Raw genomic sequence first — 21,711 nt, 5'->3', positions numbered from 1 at the left:
TTTGTGTCTGTATTTTTTTATTCCAGCGAGTGCTGCGTGCTGCGAGCAGCCCACACCTCTAATAATGTGGTAGCTTTCTTGCCGTCATCAAGCAGGTTTTTTTTTTCAAAAGTATGATCATTACATAATTGAATTAACACCAGGAAATGTGCATTAAGGGGGAGCGGTGCACAAATCACAACATATTCTGAAGGCAATCACAAATCATTCAAAGTCATAAAACAGTCGTTAGTACAAAAAAAACCAAAATAGGCTTATTCGGAGTTTGTGTCAGACGTTCAGCCTTTCAATAAATACTTTCAACCAAATCAATGACATTAATCCCTCAAAAGGCTTAGATTATAAGGATTAGACAATTATTTCGTTCTCCTTTACACTGCGTGCTGGAAATGACATTAAATAATCTTCAATCTTTAAAAACATTCGCCACGCTTATCGGGAACTGGCTGAACATTTTGAGAGCCAGGGTTTGGAATTAAGAATTCAGAACTGAGAAGAAACCTTTAAAAATATATTTTGGCTGCCTCAAGCAGTATGCACTGAATATTCTGTGCAATATTCCAGGATTGCATGACTCGTGATAAATGCCCATTTCTTTTTGAATATTAGCTACTTAATTGTAAAATGCCTAGCACAGAGACACAGAAGTTAAATGTTGTTTATTGATTTAGAGACATAGTTGCTTTGTTTCAAAGCAGAGTGGATATTCTGGTTATTATAGGGTTAATCAGATTCTAAGGGCCAGAGTGGGAAAAAGTGTTGGGTATAAAGAGATTCAGTTTATTTCCTGGCTTTTTATACCTGGTGGTAATTTATAGGTATCTATACAGCATAAAGGCACATCAAAATCAAATACCTCATGTTGTATCTGAACATTGCAGTCTAACCTAATTTATGAGAAAGACAGATATCCTTAAATGATGTTCTGACTTCATTCCCACTTTCCCCTTCACCTGGTTTCATCTAGCTCTTCAAAGTGCTGGAGGAACTCAGCTGGCCAGGCTGCATTTATGGAAAAAAGTACAGACGAGGTTTTGGGCCGAAACCCTTCGGCAAGATGGGTTTTCCAAAGGGTTTCAACCCGAAATGTCGACTGTACTGTTTTCCATAGATGCTGCCTGGCCAGCTGAGATCCCCCAGCATTTTGTGTGTGTTGCTCGGATTTCCAGCATCGGCTGCTTTTCTCTTGTTCACCTATCACCTGCCAGCTTGTACTCCTCCCCCTCCCACTTTCTTATTCTGGTCCTTCCTTTCCCGTCCTGGTGAAGGGTCTCGGTCCAAAATGTTGACTGTTTCTTTGTTTCCATAGATGCTAAGTCCCTCCAGCATTTTGTGTTTGATGTCCTTAAAGGTGAGTGAAGGTGAATCAGATTCAAGTTTATAACCACTGACGTACAGTCTATTGTGAAATGTGTTGTTTTGAGCAGGAGGGCAGTGCAACACATAAATGATGGTGTAGTGGTCTGGTCTCCAAAAGTCAGACTAAGGAAGGTTTTCACAAACGTCCCCAAAGTTTACAAGAATAAAGATCAATATATTCAAGACTACATAACATTAAGATGACTTGACCGAGGATATAAAGAGAGGCGATTGGAGTCACCAGGACCCGAGACAAAGAGTCTAAAATTTCACGCCAATTCTTTCAAGAATCAAATTGTGAAGTGTATCTATGCACAAAAGTTAAAAGTTATTCTCTTCCATTTAAAATAAAATCTGAACTTGATAGATTTTGTATAAGAAAAGGAAATAATGGAAAATCTAGAGTTAAATCATAGATCTCAGATAATGGACATTCCCAACTCTTCAGGATTCGAGATCATTTATTGTCATTCTTCAGTGCATGAGTGTAAAGGAGAAAAAAATTATTGTTATCCTGGATCAATGCAGCATAACAAAATGTAATAATCATAAAGAACACAATAAAAAACAAAACTCACCATAAATATAAATATAATAGCAATTCTATAAACCACAATGTACAAGTAACTATTAGATACATACAGTGATGCTAGGTGATGTATATGTAGTGATGGTGGGACAGGTTGATGGGTGGAGGTGTTGTTCAGTCAGATGTTTAGAGGAAACAACTGTTTTTGAGTCTAGTGGTCCTGGCATGGGTGCTGTGTAGTCTCTTCCTGATGGGAGTGGGACAAACAGTCCGTGTGCAGAGTGGGTGGGATCCTTTACGATATTGTTGGCCTTTTTCTAATACTTTGCTGTATATATGTCCTCGTTGGTGAGTAGGCTGGTGCCAGTGATGTGTTGGGCAGTTTTAACTACCCATTGTAGGCCCGCTTTACAGCTGGTTCTATGCCTGTACCTTTCTACGAGGGATTGATTCTATATTAATGTAAATAGGAACACTACTATCCTCTCCTCCAATTTACATACATCCAGAAGCATATGACCATTCACTATGGTTGCTGAGTCATAGGTGTTGAGCTCACCCCTAAACACCAATCTGGGAGGAGAGTAACGATTCAAGCAATTCAAGAAGGAGACTCTGCACCACCTTTACAAGGGCAATTAAGGATGGGCAATAGACATTGTACTTGCATGCAATGTTCACATTCAGTGAATGACTAAACAATGGGGTATGAAACCACAGAAGTAAAGTAAACACATTATTGAACAAGCACTCCATATAATGGATACCAGACTGAGGGGCTTTCTCCATCAGCTTATTCCTCCATAGCATTTTACCTCCTACCAAAATGACTGTGCTTTTGTATTTCGGGACACAATTATATCCTCAAATTTGCCACTCAGATTCTGCAGATGAAATTTTCCAGTGGACACCAAGGATGGCGTAACTGAAGAAGGCATCAGATTTTTGCATGTCCATGGTTAAAGTATTTGTTAGATAATCACTTGTGGCAGTTATATATTCCTTGCATCCACATCGGTATCCTTCCCATCACTAACACAGTCAATTAAATAGAATTCAGGGCCTTATATTACAGCAACCCACACAAAATGCTGGAGGAAGTCAGCAGGTCAGGCAGCATCCATGAAGGGAAATAAATAGTTGACGTTTCGGGTTGAGACATTTCATCAGGAAGGGTCCTGATTTATTAGTGCTGACAAAGGGTCTTGGCCCAAAATATTGACTGTTTATTCTCCTCAATAGATGCTGCCTGACCTTCTGAGTTCCTCCAAAATTTTGTGTGCATGTTGCTCAAGATTGCCAGCATCTGAGGAACCTTTGGGGTCCTGGTCTTACATTTAGGTTTTATCAATAGTTGGCTTGTGGTTGGTAATTATTGTCAGTGCATTGGAAATTGTTGCCCCAGTAAAAGCCGGTGGTATAGTGGCATCACCACTGGACTTTGAGGTGAATGATCCTGACTTCGAATCCAGCCGAATCCTTGCACACTTTCCATGTGTGCTGGAATAAACATCAAGCAAGCAACTCGACCTCATTTGAAAGAAAATCAAATGCTATGGAAATGACAAAAATGCCACCCAATGCGCCAAAAGGCACGAGAAGGAACAACAACAGGCCCCAGTAAAAACAAATCAGGCCAATCACTTTAACTCAAGAACAATAAGTTCAATGCAAAAAATCACCATATCTCAGGAGGACATCCCAGAGTATAGTTCACATGGCTAGAACCTTAAGCTTACATGGTGTTTACTACAGCTAAGAATGCAATAGTGAAGCTTCACCCATTTCAGGATTATATTGAAGCAATAGATCACCCAGTTGACTCAAGGTAAAAAGAGCATTACAAGCCTCACTGGTATTCTGACATACATCACCAACTTATGATGCATTTATATTACATCTTACCAATACCTTTGCAAAATTTGTTTACCATCATAGGTTCTAACTGAACATAAGAACTCAATAACAGGAAGAAAAGTAGCTCAGGGTTATCCCCCCTTCAATATCACAATGTAGAACATAGATCATAGAATATTACAGCATGGTATAAACCCTTTGGCCCAGAATGTTGTATGGACCTTTTAACTTACTCTTAGATCAAACTAATTTTTCCTGCCCAGCTCTCCATTTTCCTTTCATCCATATGCCTATCTAAAAGTCTCAAATGTCCGTGATGTATCTACAGTTGAAGTCAGAAGTTTACATACACTTTAGCCAAATACATTTAAACTCAGTTTTTCACAATTTTTGACACTTAATCCTAGAAAACATTCCCTGCCTTAGGTCAGTTGGGATCACTACTTTATTTTAAGAATGTGAAATGTCAGAATAATCATAGAGAGAATGATTTATTTCAGCTTTTATTTCTTTCATCACTTTCCCAGTGGGTCAGAAGTTTACATACACCTTGTTAGTATTTGGTAGCATTGCCTTTAAATTGTTTAACTTGGGTCAAACGTTTTGGGATGCCTTCCACAGGATTCTCACGGTAAGTTGTTGGAATTTTGTTCCATTCCTCCAGACAGAACTGGTGTAACTGAGTCAGGTCTGTAGGCCTCCTTGCTCACACATGCTGTTTCAGTTCTGCCCACAAATTTTTTATCGGATGGAGGTCAGAAAATGATGTCAAGTCTGGTTCATTCTTGGGAGCAATTTCCAAATGCCTGAATGTACCACATTCATCTGTATAAACAATAGTACTCAAGTATAAACACCATGGGACCACGCAGCCGTCATACTGCTCAGGAAGGAGGCACATTCTGTCTCCTAGAGATGAATGTTCTTTGGTACGAAAAGTGCAAATCAAACCCAGAACAACAGCAAAGGACCTTGTGAAGATGCTGGAGGAAACAAGTAGACAAGTATCTATATCCACAGTTAATCGAGTCCTATATCGACATAACCTGAAAGGCTGCTCAGCAAGGAAAAAGCCACTGCTCCAAAACTGCCATAAAAAAGCCAGACTACAGTTTGCAAGTGCACATGGGGACAAAGATCCTACTTTTTGGAGAAATGTCCTCTGGTCTGATGAAACAAAAATTGAAATGTTTGGCCATAATGACCATCGTTATGTTTGGAGGAAAAAGGGTGAGGCTTGCAAGCTGAAGAACACCATCCCAACCGTGAAGCATGGGGGTGGCAGCATCATGTTGTGGGGTGTTTTGCTGCAGGAGGGACTGGTGCACTTCACAAAATAGATGGCATCATGAGGAAGGAAAATTATGTGGATATATTGAAGCAACATCTCAAGACATTGGCCAGGAAGTTAAAACTTGGTCTCAAATGGGACTTCCAAATGGACAATAACCCCAAGCATACCTCCAAAGTTGTGGCAAAATTGCTTAAGGACAACAAAATCAAGGTATTTGGAGTGACCATCATAAAGCCCTGACCTCAATCCGATAGAAAATTTGTGAACAGAACTGAAAAAGCGTGTGCGAGCAAAGAGGCCTACAAACCTGACTCAGTTACACCAGTTCTGTCTGGAGGAATGGAACAAAATTCCAGCAACTTATTGTGGGAATCTTGTGGAAAGCTATCCAAAATGTTTGACCCAAGTTAAACAATTTAAAGGCAATGCTACCAAATACTAACAAAGTGTATGTAAACTTCTGACCCACTGGGAAAGTGATGAAAGAAAAAAAAGCTGAAATAAATCATCCTCTCTACCATTATTCTGACATTTCACAATCTTAAAATAAAGTAGTGATCCTAACTGACCTAAAACAGGGAATGTCAGGAATTGTGAAAAACTGAGTTTAAGTGTATATGGCTGAGGTGTATGTAAACTTCTGACTTCAACTGTACCTCTACCATCACCCCTGCCAGTGCATTCCATGCACACACTACTCTCTGTATTAAAAAAAACTTAACTCTAGCAATTCCCTGTGCTTTCCTCCAAAAACCTTAAAGTTATGCCCTCTCCTATTAGTCATTTCTGCCCTGGAGGAAAATCTCCAGCTGTCCGTTCAATCCAAGCCTCAGTTCCATCTTCCTGAACTATCTTGTATCTCTACTATCCACAAAATTGCCCTTCTCTCTTCCCAGTGTTTCCATTGACTGATCATTTCTCTGGGATAGAGAACTCCAACGTTCAACTGGGTGAACTTCTCAGTACTGAATGTCTAGCACGTTTATCTTGAGCCTGTGACCTTTGCTCTAAGCTCTCCAGCCAGGCAAACATTTTTTACAGTGTCCAACAGCCAAATCCTTATGATTTGATTTCTCTCATTGAGATCCCTGTTCATTTTTCTAACCTTGAAGGGATTAGCTTTATTTACCACATGTACATTAAGATATCAAAGCAGAAGGAAATGTGTCGTTTGCGGCAATGGCCAACTGATTGTGTGCTGGGGGCATCTGCAAGCATCACTATGTTTCCAGCGCCAACATAGCATGCCCACAACTTACTAACCCTAACCCATATGTTTCTGGATGTGGGAGGAAACCCATACCATCATGGGTATAACGTACAAACTCCTTACAGATAGTGGTAGTATTGAATCCCGATCACTGATTACTGGCACTGTAGTAATATTACGCCAATTACTATACTACCATGCCACCTCTGTGGAACATAGGCCTGGTTGACTCAAACTCTCTTCTTATGTCAAGAAGATTATATATGTTATATAATCAATTGTGGAAGCCATAAGAGAGTCATTGTCCTTGCATCCACATCAGTATCCTTCCTATTACTAACACTGTTGTTCCTGTGCACGAGTACCTATCAATTAAATAAAAGCACGCACTTGGGAGATGGCTTTAAATGGTGTAATCATATCGCACCGAGAGAGGGAACGATGCGCATGCATCGGCAACAGTGCATGCGCAGGTAACAGATCAATACATAGTGCTAAGTGGGGGATCGGCGGGGGTCGTTGATATAAAAGAAATAGCTCCATACATTACACTTCGTCCTCCTTTCGATTAATGCAACATAAAACTGTATATGCACAAAACATTCAATTTCCCTTTCATATACCCATATTCCAAATAAACATGCTTTCACGATAACAGTCCATAACTAACTTCACAGTTCTAAAGGTTCAATCTTTTGGATGGCACTCTGTTTCTTTCAGGATGGTGCCTTTAGACCTGTGGAGTGGTATTAGGTTTGACAGGCATCTTATCAATGATAGCGTTCTTGTCGTGCCTCTGGACCTGTGGAGTAGCATCAGGTTTGGCAGGCATCTTATCAATGATAGTGTTCTTGTCGTGCCTCTGGACCTGTGGAGTAGCATCAGGTTTGGCAGGCATCTTATCAATGATAGTGTTCTTGTCACGCCTCTGGACCTGTGGAGTAGCATCAGGTTTGGCAGGCATCTTATCAATGATAGCGTTCTTGTCGTGCCTCTGGACCTGTGGAGTAGCATCAGGTTTGGCAGGCATCTTAACAATGATAGCGTTCTTGTCACGCCTCTGGACCTGTGGAGTAGCATCAGGTTTGGTAGGTGTCTTGTCTGAGACAACGTACTTGGTTTCCGGTGTCACACTGCTGTCAGTAACATCGTCACTGAGAGGTAAGTCCAGTGACTGTAACGTGTCCGACTTGTTGGATGCGGTTGACTCAGGTTTGTTCTTCAGTTGAACATCCAGTATGTGGTCCACATGACATGTCCATTCTGATCTCCAACAGCCACTATGTACATTAGTGATCCAGTTCTTGTAGTTATCCTACCAGTAATCCTCTTCTCTTCTCAGTAATCATGCCCTAGGACTTCCTGTCCAATCTCGAAGCTCTTTGCTGCTTCGCTTGGCAACAGGTTGAACTGTTTATTCTGCACTTCCCTCCATAGATTTGTTTCAGGAGTTCTATGTGAGATCTCAGATTCTTGTTCATGAATAGCATTGCAGGAGTTTGATTTGTCATTGAATGAACAGAGTTCTGAGACACTAAAAGGAAGTTGTCCATGTTGTGCTGTAGAGAAATGCCCTCTTGTCCATCAATTTAATTGACTTCAGCTAACCCATCTGTTGCTGGGTGGTGAGGAACTGACTTGAAATATCTGATGCCATTTTTCTTCATGAAAAGTCAGAGTTCTTCTGGCACGTATTGTGGTTCATTGTCACTCATAATTTTCTTTGGTAGGGCATTTCTGGTGGAGATAGTCCTCAGAACAGAGGTAGTTTTTGCTGAGGTGGTTGACTTCATTGGTATAAACTCTGGCTACTTTGAATGACCATCCACAGCAATCAGAAACATGGAGTCCATGAATGGCCCAGCAAAGTCAACATGTACTCTTTGCTATGGTGACAACAACCACTCCCACAGGTGTAACAGTGCCTGTGGGGGTGCATTTTGAACTTTTTTGGCATCCCAAACAGTTTTTGGCCAAGTCTTCAATTTGTTTATCTACTTCCAACTACTACATATAGCTCTGGGTGAGAATCTTCATCTTGACTGTACCCAGGTGTCCTTCATACAGATTTTCTAACACTCTGGTGCACAGTTTAGCAGGAACCACAATATGAGGTCCACACATGTTCTTTGACATACCGAAAGTTGGTGTCGTCTCACTGAGAGCTCTGGAAAATTAGGGTTACCATGAGCTGGCCATCCTGACATGGTGATTTCAAAAACATGACAATATTAGGTAAATCCTTGTTTCCCTTTGTATTTCCGAATTTGTTACCGGTAACTGGTCCACCAATGCAGTGTGGAACAGTTCTGCTGGGATACAGTATGAAAACTTTTTTCTTCAGTTGCCAATAGTGGAAGATGTGACAAGCCATCACCGTTGATGTGTTGTTTGGTAGCCTTGAACTCTACATCAGAAGAGTGAGCTCCTAGGAAAAATGCCCAATGTTGTAACTGGGTAACAGTCATCACTGGAATTCCTTTCCTGGGATTGAAAATGGACACAGGGGGCTGCTGATCTGTCACTAGCATAAACTTTTGTCGGCAGAGATAGTGGTGGAACTTCCTTATTGCCCATCCCAGACTAAGGGCCTCTCGGTCGATCTGTGCATAGTTGTGCTCTGCGCTTGTCAGTGATCTTACTGGTTGATTGTCCAAATTGGTGCGGTCTCCCATTGATTCTATTATGGATTTATTGAGTATGCCCACAAGAAAATGAATCTCTGGTTTGTACATGGTGACATATATGCACTTTGATAATAAATTTACTTTGAACTTTGAACAACGTAATTTATGTTGTTTGAGTTGCACTCCAACTCACCACCATGTAGATGGAAGACAGGGTTTAGGGAGTTGGGATGTGAGTCACCCATCAGAAGACACCAAGTTCTTGGACCCTTATGGTTTATGGTACACACATATTCCAAATAATTAGCTGTTAAAACATTTCCTAAAAGGCAAATTGTCCTTGTTTTTTTAGGAAGACAAAAACTACATACGGTAAGTACTCTTGGTACGATCTCAGTAGACACTAGTTCCCTCCACCACCACCACCTCATACTTTAATAAAGGATCCCAGTTAATTTCTTCTCCCCATGTTCAGTCCTAAAAGGTAATGCCAAATTTGATATCACACTCCTGTATACAATTTCCCTTTGAAAGTATCTACAGAATATGTTTCTGTTAAAATTTGGCTCTTGCTCTGATCCTAAAAAAGCCTTTGTGAAAGAGAACTATACCTGTCAGTATCAGGAGGAAATGAACTGCCCTCATTCTACAGCTTTCCAGTCTCTCATTCCCTCACAGTTACACAATAAAACTTGTCTCATTCTCTTGAACTCCCTTATGGATTAGCAGTAATATTTATGTTTTTTCCCTGGACTGCAGGAGAATATGGGGAGATTTGATCGAGGTATACAAATTTATGAGAGGGATAGATAGAGTTAATGTAAGCAAGCTTTTTCCACTGAGTTTGGGTGAGGTTAGAACTAGAAGTCATAGATTAAGGATGAAAGGTGAAATATTTAAGGGGAACTGAGGTGGAACTTCTTCCCTCAGGAGATGATGAGAATGTGGAACAAGCTGCCAGCAGAAGAGGTGGATGTGGGTTTGATTGCAACAGTCAAAAGAAGTTTGGACAAGCACATGGATGGAAGAGGTATTGAGGGCTATGGTCCAGGTGTGGGTCGATGGGACTCGGCAGAATAACAATTTGGCATGGACAGATAGACTGAAGGGCCTGCTTCAGTGCTTTAGTGCTTTATGACTCTATTCTTTCTGCTTAATTTACCAAAATTGCATCCCAGTTCTCATTGACTTCTACATATTTAATTCTCCCTGCGGATTCTCCGTTCTGTGAAGCTTTCTGTCTAGTTGAAATCTCAGACTTTTCTTCCAAATCTGAGCTTTGAATGGTAAGAGTCTTTGGACCTGATTGTCCCTTACTGCAGTATTCAAGGTCAGCATCATAGTACCTTAGAAATGTTCCGGCAAGTCTTACTGTAGTAAGGAAGTGTGAAATTTTTTATACAGGATGTTATAGAGTGTTGGTACAGATAGTTTTGTGGAGGGGTGTTCAGACTGATTATCACTGAAGCAGAAAGAAATAGAGACAAGAGTAAGGTACCCCAACTATTCAATCGCTCACCGTTCAACGTGATCATGGCTGATCTACCCCAGGCCTCATCAGCTCTTTTAAATATTTATTTCCTTCCTCTTTGAACACCTCCACTGATCTGGTGTCCTCATCCCTGAAGAGTGAAGATTTTCAGAGCCTCACCATCCTCTGCATAAGAGCTCTAGATGTAAGGATGGGATCCTCTGAGTTTGTTTCCAGTAGTTTACAATGTTCATTCTAGTTTGCACATTGGTTCTATATTACTAAATGAATTATTGATGAAAGAGTCAGCTTTCAAATTTGATATCACAACCAGTCAGACGCAAGATATAAACAGTCCAAGATTGCAACCCTGGTTAGTACTTGCTGAATCATAGCTATTAAGATTATCACCCTGCTTCCATTGAGAATTCAACTGATTCATATTTGTTGCAGTATTCAAAGGATATTGGCTTCAGGACAATTATATGCTTAAACTAAGATGCAGGGCCATTAAAAGACGATTTCTTAAGAACATTTCAAGTCAAAGCACATAGATAAAAGGAAGGGGGATCTTGGATATTCAGTGCACTTTTTTAACTGATGAAAGATTTTATTTTGGGGTGGATGTCATCTCGTTATAGGGAGGATGTCAAGGCTTTGGAGAGGGTGCAGAAGTGATTTACCAGGATGCTGCCTGCATTACAGGGTATGTGCTATAACAAGAGCGTGGACAAACTTAGGTTGTTTTCTCTGGAGAAGAGAAGGTTGAGACAAGATCTGATAGCGGTTTATAAGATAATGAGAATATTTATAAGATATTGAGAACGGTATAGATAGAATAGAGAAACAGTACCTTTTTCCCAGGGGTGAAATACCTAATACCAGAAGGCATGCACTGAAGGTGAGAGGGGGTAATTTAACAGGAGATGTGAGGGGCAAGTTTTTTTTTACACAGAGAGTGGTGGGTGCCAGGAATGTGCTGCCTGGGGTGGTGGTAGAAGTAGATACATTAGAGACTTTTAAGAGAGGTTTGTATGAATGTGAAGAAAGTATAAGAATATGAACATGGTGTAGGCAGAGGTGATTAGTTTATTTGCCCATTTGATTACGATCTTAAAAGGGCCTGTCCCTGTGCTGTACTGTTCTATGTTCTTTGATCGAGAGAATATCTTGTCCAGAAAGAACATGTAGCTTGCAGTGATTCAGTACTCTTCACATCTTCAGCAATTTGCAGTCAAATACTTGGTTAATCTGTAGTTATTTTGCAGTTGCATAAGTGATTAGTGAGGCCACATTGGAGTACTATGTACACTTTTGGTTGCCAATTATCAAAAAAAAGTAGTAAAATTAGAAAGAGTGCAAAAACGATTTACTTGAATGTTGCCAGCAATTAGGGCAGTTTTGGACCCATTATCTAAGAAAGCTGGCATTGGAGAGTTCAGAGGAGGTTTGTTAACGTAATGAATTTGTTAACGTATGAGGAATATTCAATGGCTCTGGGCCTGTACTCACTGGAGTTTAGGAATGGGTGGGGGGGGGTATCTCATTGAAACCTATTGAATATTGAAAGGCCTAGATAGAGTAGACGTGAGAGGATGATTCCTATAGTGGGGGAATCTAGGACCAATGGACAGAGCCTCAGAATAGAAGGATGTCCCTCTAGAACAGAGATAAGGAGAAATTTATTTAGCCACAGGGTGGTGAATCTGTGTAATTCGGTTGTGGAGGCCAAGACATTGGTATATTTAAAGCAGAGGAGGATAGGTTCTTGATTAGTAAGGATGTAAGGTTTATGGGGAGAGGGCCGGAAAAGGGGTTGAGAGAGATAATAAATCAGCCATGATTGCAGAGCAAGCTTGGTGAGCGGAATGGCCTAATTCTGCCCCTAGGCCTTATGGTCTTACAGTTTTAGAGGGCCTGATTTATAAAGGAGATTGGTCAAGCAAGGTTTTTATTCCTTCAAATGTGGGAGGATGAGAGGTAAACTTATAGAAATGTTTAAAATTACATGAAGGATAGATGAGCTGAACAGTCACACTCGGGTCCCTTTTAAATCTTTCCCCTCTCACCCCTAAACCAAAACTAGGGGTGAGAGGGGAAAGATTTAAAAGGGACCCGAGAGGCAACTTTATCATGAAGAGGGTGGTAAGTATATGGAACAAGCTGCCAGGAATAGTTGAGATAGGTACAATAGAGAACTTTAAAGAAGCATTTGGATAGGTGTATGGAGGGGAGGGGCCTCGAGGAATATGGACCGAACACAGGTAATTGGGACCAGCTGGGTGGGCACAATGGTCAACATGGACAATTCGGTTGAAGAGCCTGTATCCGTGTCATACAGCTCTATGATTCCATGATTCTAATACAATTAGAATATTGGCAAATATAGCTGCCAATTTGCTTCTAGGATCATCATCTAAGTACATAATTAGTTAAGTGACCATTTCATCTATTTTTAGTGTTCACTAAGAAAGATGAGGTATCAATAGGAATAGAAGATCTCAACAGCTTTCTTTGAACCCTAACCTCAGGCTATTTATGTCTGGCTGAATGAAAATTCGAAGTTCAAAGTATAACCCTGGTCTGCATTCATTCTTCAAATGAGATCAAAGTTCAAAGTAAAATTATGATCAAAGTACATATAGGTTACTATATACAACGCTCAGATTTGTTTTCTTGTGGGCATATTCAATACATCCAAGAAACATAATAGGATCAATGAAAGACTGCACCCAGCAGTATAAGCAAATGGCCAAAGTGCAAAAGATGACAAACTGTGCAAATACAAAAGAAATAAAAATAATAATAAGTAAGTAAGTAAGTAATAAATATCAAGAACATGAGATAAAGAGTCCTTGAAGGTGAGTCCATAGGTTGTGGAACGAGTTCAGTGATGAGGTGAGTGAAATTGAGTCAACATCCCTACTGGTTCAAGAGCCTGATGGTTGAGGGGTAGATAGAGAAGCTTCATCCTTGAAATAACATAGCTGTTGAGGAAACAAGGGAAGAATTGGATGCATCAGCAAGGGAGGTGATGCTGAGTACAGGGCTACAGTAGGAAACTTTGTCACATGGTGTGAGCAGAATTATCTGCAGCTTAATGTGAAAAAGACTAAGGAGCTGGTGGTAGCCCTGAGGAGGGCTAAGGTACCGGTGACCCCTGTTTCCCTCCAGAGGGTCAGTGTGGACATGGTGGAGGATTACAAATACCTGGGGATACAAATTGACAATAAACCGGACTGGTCTAAGAACACTGAGGCTGTCTACAAGAAGGGTCAGAGCTGTCTCTATTTCCTGAGGAGACTGAGGTCTTTTAACATCTGCCGGACGATGCTGAGTATGTTCTACGAGTCTGTGGTGGCCAGTGCTATCATGTTTGCTGTTGTGTACTGGGGCAGCAGGCTGAGGGTGGCAGACACCAACAGAATCAACAAACTCATTCGTAAGGCCAGTGATGTTGTGGGGATGGAACTGGACTCTCTCACGGTGGTGTCTGAAAAGAGGATGCTGTCTAAGTTACATGCCATCTTGGTCAATGTCTCCCATCCACTACATAATGTACTGGGTGGGCACAGGAGTACATTCAGCCAGAGACTCATTCTACCGAGATGCAGCACTGAGCATCATAGGAAGTCATTCCTGCCTGTGGCCATCAAACTTTACAACTCCTCCCTTGGAGGGTCAGACACCCTGAGCCAATAGGCTGGTCCTGGACTTATTTCATAATTTACTGGCATAATTTTCATATTACTATTTAACTATTTATGGTTCTATTACTATTTATTATTTATGGAGCAACTGTAACGAAAACCAATTTCCCCCCGGGATTAATAAAGTATGATTATGACTATGGCTATGACTATGAAGAAGGAACTGAAATATAAATGATCTGAAAGCATTTTAGAATCATCAGGTATTTTTGAAAAGTAGCCACTGTTCTCATAGAGTGCTGGAGGAACACAGCATGTCAGGCAGCATCTATAAAGCACAATAAATATTCAATGTCATTCGTCTCCATAGATACTGCCTGACATGCTGAGTTCCTCCAGCATTCTGTTTGTTGCTCAAGATTTCCAGCATCTGCAGAATCTCTTGATCTCATAGAGGCAACAGAGTAGTGTAGCTAGGGAGTTGCCTTCTCCCTGCTCAAGAGAATTAGGATCAATTTTGAGCTGTGGTGCTGTTTGTGTGCAGTTTGCATGTATTCATTGTCACTTCATCGGTTTCCTTTGGGTGCTTCAATTTCCACATTCCGTAGTTTATTGGTTTATCATTTATTCCTGTCACAGGTACCGAGATACTGAGAATCATTTCTGTTCACATGTGAACCTGGCAGATAATATCATACATCAGTACATTGATACTCGTAAAAAGAAGAACGGAAGGTAGAATAGAATGTTAGTTACAGCAAAGGTGCAGTGCAGGTCGACAAATTAAGTGCAAGGACCACAATGAGGTAGGCTGGGAGATCAAGAGTATATCTTTTAGTGTATGAAAGGTCCATACAAGAGTCTGATAACAGCGGGTTAGAAGCTATCCTTGATCCTGGTAATACACACTCTCTTACTTTAAACTCAAAAGATTCTGTAGGTGTTGGGAATCCAGAACAGTACACTCAAAATGCTGGAAGAACTCAGAAGTCAGGCAGTGTCAATGGAGGGCAATAAACAGTCAATGTTTCAGGCCAAGATTCTTCATTGGGACTTTTGCTCTCAAAATGTATCTCCTGCTGATTGGGAATGGGAAGAAGAGATAATGACTGGGGTGGGAAGGGGCCTTGAATAATGTTAGCTGCTTTACTGAGGCAGTGGGAGGTGTGAAAGGAGGGGTAGGGATGGTGGTTTATGGAGAGGAGCCTGGATGGTGTGTGATACGGGAGCATATTATTCAATGAAGACTTGTTGGGTTGAGTGGTATATCTTGATATGACTTGATGCTATGACAAGAGGCAAACTCACAGAAACAACAGTGAGAAAACAATTAGATTAATGTATATTTTAAAGTGCAGTCAAATGGTTCACTCCAAACCATTTTCACTGAATCACAGAACTTCAGAAGAAACACAGCCATTTTTTTAAATACTCAGGGAACATAAGAGCATAAGACCTAAGAGAAGAATTGAGCCATTTGGCCCATCAAATCTGCTCTGCCATTCCAACATAGCTCATATTTTATTGCTCTCATACCCATTCTCCTGCCTTCTCACCAAAACCTTTGGTGGCCTGACTAATCAAGAAACTCTCAACCTCTGCTTTAAGTATACCCAAAGACTTCGCCTCCACAGGCGACTGTGGCAATGAGTTCCACAGTTTGACCACACTCCAGCTAAGAAATTCCTGCTTATCTTTGTTTTAAATGATCGTCCCTCTATTCTGAATCTGTGCCCCCCCGGTCCTAGACTCACCCACTATAGGAAACATCCTTTCCACATCCACTCTATCTAGGCCTTTCAATATTCAATAGGTTTCAATGAGATCCCCTTTCATTCTTCTAAACTCCAGTGAGGACAGGCCCAGATCCATCAAACGTTCTTCATACATTAGCGCTTTCATAGCCGGGAACATTCTCATGAACCTCCTCTGGACCCTCTCCAACGTCAACGCATCCTTTCTTAGATAAGAGCTCCAAAGCTGCTCCCACCACTCCATGCGTGGTCCGACCAAAGCTTCAGCACAATATATCACTTGGATAATGCAGCCTGAGAGAGAAGTGGAAAATCTGGATGCTCCTAACCACCATCAAATGTTTCCAGTTCTGTAAATGAAAATTCTGATAGGTTTCAATCCACCACAGTCAATTTTCTCCAGTCTTGTAGGGTAGAGCACATCAAGACTTATTCAGGTATTTTAAATATGGTGAAAGCTTCTCCCTCGGCAGTCCTTTCAGATAGCCAACCCTAGACACTCACGTGACCTCGGGCAAGAAAGCTTTTCCTGAATTCTCCACTAATTCTCATTGCCATTCCCTTAAATCTAGTCTCTCCTGCTTCCTTAAGATTGTTATAGACAGGGGTGGTAATGGGGATAAGGTCCTTTGACCTATTATTTTACTTTACTTTATTGTTGCCAAACAATTGATACTAGAGCGTACAATCATCACAGCAATATTTGATTCTGTGCTTTGCGCTCCCTGGAATACAAATCAATAGTAAATATTAAAAATTTAAATTATAAATCATAAATAGAAAAGGGAAAATAAGGTAGTGCAAAAAAACTGAGAGGCAGGTCCGGATATTTGGAGGGTACGGCCTAGATCCAGGTCAGGATCCATTCAGCAGTCTTATCACAGTTGAAAAGAAGCTGTTCCCAAATCTGGCCGTACGAGTCTTCAAGCTCCTGAGCCTTATCCCGGAGGGAAGAGGGATGAAAAGTGTGTTGGCTGGGCGAGTTGTGTCCTTGATTATCCTGGCAGCACTGCTCCGACAGCGTGTGGTGTAAAGTGAGTCCAAGGATGGAAGATTGGTTTGTGTGATGTGCTGGGCTGTGTTCGCGATCTTCTGCAGCTTTTTCAGGTCTTGGACAGGACAACTTCCATATCAGGTTGTGATGCACCCTAGAAGAATGCTTTCTATGATGCATCTATAAAAATTAGTGAGGGTTTTAGGGGACAGGCCAAATTTTTTTAGCTTTCTCAGGAAGCAAAGGCGCTGGTATTAAATGCTCCCAATGGCATGCATCTCAAGTAGCCTCTGACAACCATGTCCAGCTCCTGGCCTTCGCATGTGGCTTAGCTCCTAAACCCGGCAGAAATGTTTCTACTGACAGGAGAAGGGGCAAAGGTGGGTTACTGGCACCTTAAAACAAGTTACTTATGGTAGATGAGGCTTGTCAGCCATGGTGAGCAGCTCATCTAGGAGAAGGAAAACTCTGATCTCAATCCTCTGCTGTTTTGCAGCTATACTCACTCATGGGCAAGGTTTCCGGAGTAAACCCTGAGGAAAAATCTGGAGTTGGAGTTGCTAAGGCGGTTGTACATTGAGTTTGATGCTGACTGGCAACTCCTGCAATGCTGCTGGTGCCAAACGGTATCAGTCTTCGCCGTTCCTTTGGATTCATCAGCTGCGTGGAGAGAGGGAGCTTGCTACATGGGCAACAGCTTGCTCTCCATGTTATACTGCCCTGGCTTGTGAACTGGCTTGCATATCAGCCAGACAGCTGGGATGCAATATCCATGGTTGACCATGACCAACAGGGGGCCTCAGTGTCCCCAGACGCAGACCGCTCTCTGACCATTCTTTTGCCATGTGTTTTTTTCTCTCCACAGATACAGACTGTCACACATCCCAGAAAGAATTCGATCTACCACAGTCCTACCCATCCAAAAGTCTACTAACACAAGGGATTCTGTAGATGCTGGAAAATCTTGAGCAATGCAAAGAAAATGCTGGAGGAAATCAACAAGTTGGGCAGAATCTATGGAGGGGAATAAACAGTCAATGTTTTGGGCTGGGGCCCTTCTGTAGGATGGATATTTATGGTCCATTAATATTTTCCTGCTGTCATCCTCAGTGTTAACCAGAGTCTGGCAATTTATAGAGGCATGCCTTGTTCTCATTGCTACTATCAGAGAGGAGCTCAGAAGCCCGAAGGCAGACCTTCAGTGATTCAGGAACAGCTTATTCCTCTCTGCCATCCGATTCCTGAATGAACAGTGAACCCACAAGCATTACCTCATTATTTTTTTATTTCTATTTTTTGCACTAGTTATTTGATTTAACTATTGTATGTGTGTGTGTATATATATACTTACTGTAGTTCATAGTTTTTTCCTATTATTTTGTATTACAGTGTACTGCTGCCGCAAAGACAACAAGTTTCACATGTGCCAGTGATATTACCCCTGACTCCGATTCAAAAATCTACTGTTCTATAGACTTTAGGAACTGTAGCAGTCCTTCCCCAAGAACAGGTTCAAGACCCTCTCGCAGGACTTGAGCATACTGTTGGATCCTGGTGATTTTGCAACCCAGAGGTTCTTTGGAAGTCAAGTATGAGGGATAAAAGCTGTTGGTTATTGCCATTTACTAGATTTTAAAAGAACAAAGAATGAACAAGAAAAAGGCAAAGAAAAAAGGTCATGGTTATCTTATACCAAAAACGAGCTGATGCTGAGATACATCCTAGGATGCGTCGGGACACCTCATCAGTGATGTAACCTGGGGGCATCGGGTGTTTCGAATCTTTTAACATCAGGCACGCTCACCTAGGCAACCCAGCCAGGGTTGATCAGGCCCTGACTTGTGCCCCAGCAGCACTGGTCCATGGGTCACACCTCTTGATCCATAGCTATATGGAGGTTCGCTCAGCAGCCTCTGTGATGGTCCTGATAGCTCTTTTCTTTGCATCTCCCGTAAAACCAAGGAGAGCACAGGTTCTGCAGTGTGAGCAGCCAGCAAGACCTTTATATTCCATCTCTATAGGCTCGCATCGTACCCTCCACCCCTGTCTCTGGCTCTGTTCTACCAGCTGCTGGTACTTGGCTTTCTTACTCTCAAATGCTTCCTCAATCCAGTCTTCCCAAGGCACTGTCCATTCTACCATGACCACCAGCTTAGACTACGCAGATTCCAGTGAGAGCAATAACCAATAACATGCCAGATTCAAGTGGTGAGACACCTGCTACAGAAAAACTAAGAAGCTATGAGTAAAATACAGAATAAGCTCTTCTGCAATTTCTGGAAAGTTCACTGAAAAATTGCACATATAAAGATAAAAATTACAAGCAAGTGTAGAGATTATTTAATTTAACAAAAATAATATCTTCTGAATTTAATCCAACAATGCAAATCGAAAAATCCTTTAAAGACCTGGCAAAGTTTAATTTTTTCAATACACCATTAAACCACAATTTTATCTAATCTTTAAATAAAGAATGTAAGTGATCCCAGGTTATGATGTTGGGAAGATCAGGAGACCATAGAACCTTCTTCCAGTTGACTTCAGAGTCTCCCATATGCCTTCTGGCAAACTCTAGCCAAGATTTCATGTGAGTTTTTTTTCCAACAGTAACTTTCTCTTTGCCACTCTCCTATAAAGCTGCGACTGGTGAAGCATCCACGCAACAGTGGTTGTATGCGCAGTCTCTCCCATCTCAGCTTCTGAAGTTTGTAACTCCTACAGAGTTGTCATAGGTCTCTTGGTGGCCTCCCTCACTAGTCCCCTTCTTGCACGGTCATACAGTTTTTGAGGACAGTCCGCTCCAGGCAGATTTACAGCTGTGCTATATTGTCTCCATTTCTTGGTGATTGACTTAACTGTATTCCAAGGGATATTCAGTGACCTGGAAATTTTCTTGTATCCATCTTTTCACAGAGTTGCTTGGAGTGGTCTTTTGTATTCATGGTATAGTTTTTGAACATAGAACATAGAACATAGAATAGTACAGCACAGTACAGGCCCTTTGGCCCACAATGTTGTGCCGACCCTCAAACCCTGCCTCCCATATAACCCCCCACCTTAAATTCCTCCATATACCTGTCTGTAGTCTCTTAAATTACACCAGTGTATCTGCCTCCACCACTGATATAGGCAGTGCATTCCATGCACCAACCACTCTCTAAGTAAAAAGCCTTTCTTTAATATCCCCTTTGAATTTCCCACCCCTTACCTTAAAGCCATGTCCCCTTGTATTGAGCAGTGGTGCCCTGGGGAAGAGGCACTAGCTATCCACTCTATCTATTCCTCTTATTATCTTGTACACCTCTATCATGTCTCCTCTCATCCTCCTTCTCTCCAAAGAGTAAAGCACTACACCCTTAATCTCTGATCATAATCCATACTCTCTAAACCAGGCAGCATCCTGGTAAATCTCCTCTGTACCCTTTCCAATGCTTCCACATCCTTCCTATAGTGAGGCGACCGGAACTGGACACAGTACTCCAAGTGTGGCCTAACCAGAGTTTTATAGAGCTGCATCATTACCTCGCGACTCTTAAACTCTATCCCTTGACTTCTGAAAGCTAACACCCCATAAGCTTTCTTAACTACCCTATCTACCTGTGAGGCAACTTTCAGGGATCTGAGGACATGTACCCCCAGATCCCTCTGCTCCTCTACACTACCAAGTATCCTGCCATTTACTTTGTACTCTGCCTTGAAGTTTGTCCTTCCAGAGTGTACCACCTCACACTTCTTAGGGTTGAACTCCATCTGCAATTTCTCAGCCCATTTCTGCATCCTATCAATGTCTCTCTGCAATCTTTGACAATCCTCTACACTATCCACAACACCACCAACCTTTGTGTCGTCTGAAAACTTGCCAACCCACCCTTCCACCCCAACAACCAGGTTGTTAATAAAAATCACTAAAAGTAGAGGTCCCAGAACAGATCCTTGTGGGACACCACTAGTCACAATCCTCCAATCTGAATGTACTCCCTCCACCACCACCCTCTGCCTTCTGCAGGCAAGCCAATTCTGAATCCACCTGGCCAAACTTCCCTGGATCCCATGCCTTCTAACTTTCTGAATAAGCCTACCGTGTGGAATCTTGTCAAATGCCTTACTAAAATCCATATAGATCATATCCACTGCACTACCTTCATCTATATGCCTGGTCACCTCCTCAAAGAACTCTATCAGACTTGTTAGACATGATCTGCCCTTCACAAAGTCATGCTGACTGTCCCTGATCAGACCATGATTCTCTAGATGCCCATAGATCCTATCTCTAAGAATCTTTTCCAACAGCTTTCCCACCACAGACATAAGGCTCACTGGTCTATAATTACCCGGACTATCCCTACTCCCTTTTTTGAACAAGGGGACAACATTCGCCTCTCTCCAATCCTCCGGTACCATTCCCGTGGACAATGAGGACATAAAGATCCTAGCCAGGGGCTCGGCAATCTCTTCCTTCACCTCGTGGAGCAGCCTGGGGAATATTCCGTCGGCCCCGGGGACTTACCCGTCCTAGTGTACTTTAACAACTCCAAACCTCCTCTCCCTTAATATCAACATGCTCCAGAACATCAACCTCACTCATATTGTCCTCACCATCATCAAGTTCCCTCTCACTGGTGAATACCGAAGAGAAGTATTCATTGAGGACCTTGCTCACTTCCACAGCCTCCAGGCACATCTTCCCACCTTTATCTCTAATCAGTCCTACCTTCACTTCTGTCATCCTTTTATTCTTCACATAATTGAAGAATGCTTTGGGGTTTTCCTTTACCCTACTCACTAAGGCCTTCTCATGCCCCCTTCTTGCTCTTCTCATCCCCTTCTTAAACTCCTTTCTTGCTTCCCTATATTCCTCAATAGACCCATCTGATCCTTGCTTCCTAAATCTCATGTATGCTGCTTTCTTCCACTTGACTAGATTTTCCACCTCACTTGTCACCCATGGCTCCTTCACCCTACCATT

General features: G+C 41.8%; 1 protein-coding gene across 3 annotated transcripts in view; it reads right to left on the bottom strand.

Moving 5' to 3' along the window:
- Nucleotides 1-21,711, bottom strand: part of shank2b (SH3 and multiple ankyrin repeat domains 2b) — a 1,127,200-nt gene that overhangs the window by 386,158 nt on the left and 719,331 nt on the right. The gene's annotated exons all lie outside the window — the stretch shown is intronic.

The sequence above is a fragment of the Mobula hypostoma genome, chromosome 11, assembly GCF_963921235.1.
Source record: "Mobula hypostoma chromosome 11, sMobHyp1.1, whole genome shotgun sequence".
Lineage (NCBI taxonomy): Eukaryota > Metazoa > Chordata > Chondrichthyes > Myliobatiformes > Myliobatidae > Mobula > Mobula hypostoma.
This window is presented reverse-complemented; position numbering and strand designations above follow the sequence as displayed.